The sequence below is a fragment of the Triticum aestivum genome, chromosome 5A (assembly GCF_018294505.1).
Source record: "Triticum aestivum cultivar Chinese Spring chromosome 5A, IWGSC CS RefSeq v2.1, whole genome shotgun sequence".
NCBI classification, from domain to species: domain Eukaryota; kingdom Viridiplantae; phylum Streptophyta; class Magnoliopsida; order Poales; family Poaceae; genus Triticum; species Triticum aestivum.
The window spans coordinates 402558337-402561146 of record NC_057806.1 but is presented as its reverse complement, the minus strand read 5'-3'; positions in this window follow the sequence as shown (position 1 = coordinate 402561146).

The following is a 2810-nucleotide window of genomic DNA, read 5'->3' as shown; positions in this document are numbered from 1 at the left end:
GTTCCTTAACGACATGTTGCACCCGTACACGTTGGTACGGCCAAAATACGCCAGGGGCTTTAGTACCCCTCAATATGGTGTGAGAAGTCCGAACACTTTAACATGTGCGGCACCCCGAACTTATAGCATTATATGCATCGGCTCCGAATCATGACTTGGGTCAATAGTTGGGTTTGCCCGGCTCCTATGTTTTGGTGCCTTACGTTCCGCTATATCGGCTAAGGTAGCACTAGGAGAACCACTGCGATTGTGCCCCAGTTGAGCTGGGTCAAGCACCTCAGTGGAGAAAGCTAAAACTGACTGTCATGATGAAGCGAGAGCTGGTCGCTGTTCGAGAGGTTTTTCGAGTCCCTAAAGACTTATACCGCTTAGGGCGAGGAGCCGGCTCTGTTCGGCCAAGGCGTGGATAGCGCCCCGAACTCGGTCTTCCGAATACCAGGGGCTTCGCCAAAATTTAAAATTATAGAATTCTATGGCTAAGTGAGAGTGTTCACGCATTATAGTCCGATTGCCTTGTTCATTTTGCTGAGTGCCTCCCTCGAAGGACCCAAACATGGGAAAAAGAGCGCTCAGGTTTATCCCCGAACACCCCAGCACTAGCGACACGGGGGCAGAAGCCGACGACTCGCCATCTCTCAGAATTGATAAACAGCCGCACAGAAGGTAATATTTTAGATTCCAATAGAATTGCTTAGCACATATGAACAAGTTTTCAGTGCACAGGACAAAACGAGCAAGTTTCACTCAAAAATTACATCCCTAGAACATTCATCCGCCACAAGGCAGGCACCCTTCAGAACATCCTTATAGTAATTCTCGGGCTTGCGATGCTCTTTCCCCGGCGGTGGCCCGTCCTTCATAAGCTTCTCAGCATCCAGCTTGCCCCAGTGCACCTTAGCACGGGCAAGGGCCCTACGGGCACCTTCAATGCAGACGGAGCGCTTGATGACTTCGAGCCTTGGACAGGCCTCCACCAGCCGCTGCACCAGCCCGAAATAGCTCCCAGGCAGAGCCCCTTCAGGCCACAGCCGAACAATGAGGCCCTTCATGGCCTGTTCGGCCGCCTTGTGGAGCTCGACCAGTTGCTTCAGCTGGTCGCTCAGGGGCATGACGTTTCCGGCCTCGGCATATTGAGACCAGAACACCTTCTCTATTGAGCTGCCCTCCTCGGCTCGATAGAATGCGGCGGCATCGGACACACTCCGGGGAAGATCTGCGAACGCTCCTGGAGAGCTCCGGATTCGGGTAAGTAACAAGTAACTCACGTTTATGTGTTTGCTTTGCATAAAGAATGCCTTACCCGCTGCTATCTTCTTCACCTCATCCAACTCCTGGAGGGTCTTCTGGGATTCGGCCTTGGCAGACTTGGAATTTTCAATAGCCACCGCGAGCTCGGACGCTCGCGTCTTTGAGTCAAGCTCCAAACTCTCATGTTTCTCCATGAGAGCCTGGAGCTCTTGCCGCACCTTTCCAACCTCGGCCTCATACTTCTCCTGCTCGGTGCGCTCCGAGGCCGCCCTCTTCTCGGCCTCGACCGGCGCTTGCTTAAGGGTCGCCACTTCAGACATGGCCCCTACAATAGCTACGATAATCATGTCATTCTTTGCAATTGCACCTTTTTATATATATTTAAAAAACAAGGTATTTCTTACCTTCATTGTCCTCGAGCTGCTTCTTGGCACGCCCGAGCTCTTGCTCGGACCGCACGAGGTTCTGCTTTAGCGTGTCCACTTCCGCAGTTAGTGCGGCGGACGCAAGCAGAGAAGCCTGCATATGCATATTGACTCATTTTTGTTAGACTCCTGCGAATTTTATTTGATCCTCTATTCGGCTTTTCTTCCCGAACGCCAAACAGAGCATCAGGGGCTACTGTCTATGCGGTAATATTATTTACACATTCTTTACTTACCTCAAAGCCTGTTAAAAGGCTAGTACAAGCTTCAGTCAGTCCGCTCTTGGCGGACTGAACCTTCTGGACCACCGCACTCATAATAGTGCGGTGCTCCTCGTCGATGGAGGCGCCTTGGAGCGCCTCCAACATATTGTCCGGCGCCTCCGGTTGGACGGGGGCCACCGGCATGGTGGACTTGCTCCCCTTGGAAGGAGGTCCCCCACCGGACTCTAGAACCTTTAAAGGTTCCGGAGCGGTGTCTGGCCTAGAGCCAAACTTGGAGCCCTGGGGGGTTTCATCCCCTTTACTCCTGGAGTCCGGGAGGTCGCCTTGCGGCGCCTCCAGGACCACCTCCTCCCGGCTTGGAACCTGTTGGGACAACACTTCGGTGTCGTCCATAGGGTGGGGGGAGGAAGCCGTCGGAAGCGAGTTCACATCCGACGAGTCCATTGAGCCGCTCGACGACGCGTCGAGCCGGTCTTTGGGTGGGCTGCATAGACATATTCGACGTAAGGGAAAGCTGTGCAATAAACGAATACTATGAATTACTCTGGTATCAGAATACTTACGATTTTGCCAGGGGCTTGGCCCTGGGCTGCCACTCCTCTCCGCCGTCGTCGGCGTCGGTGGAGTAGTCCGGAGGAAGGGTTTTCCCCTTCTTGGACCCTCCGGCCTCCCTAGAGAGGGCGGCCTTCCTTTTCTTCTCTCCTCCCGCTAGAGGGGGAGAGGTTTCTTCTTCTTCTTCATCCTCGTCTTCACGGGAGGAATGCGCCTCGGAACCATCGGATGATGGATCCGACACCTCCTGGCGCCGGGCACTGTTTCGAGTCCCCGCGGCCTTTTTTGCGGCCTTCTTCTCCGGCACCACATAGGGTGCCAGAACCAGCAGCTTCGCCAAGCCAGCGTCCGCTGGGCCTTC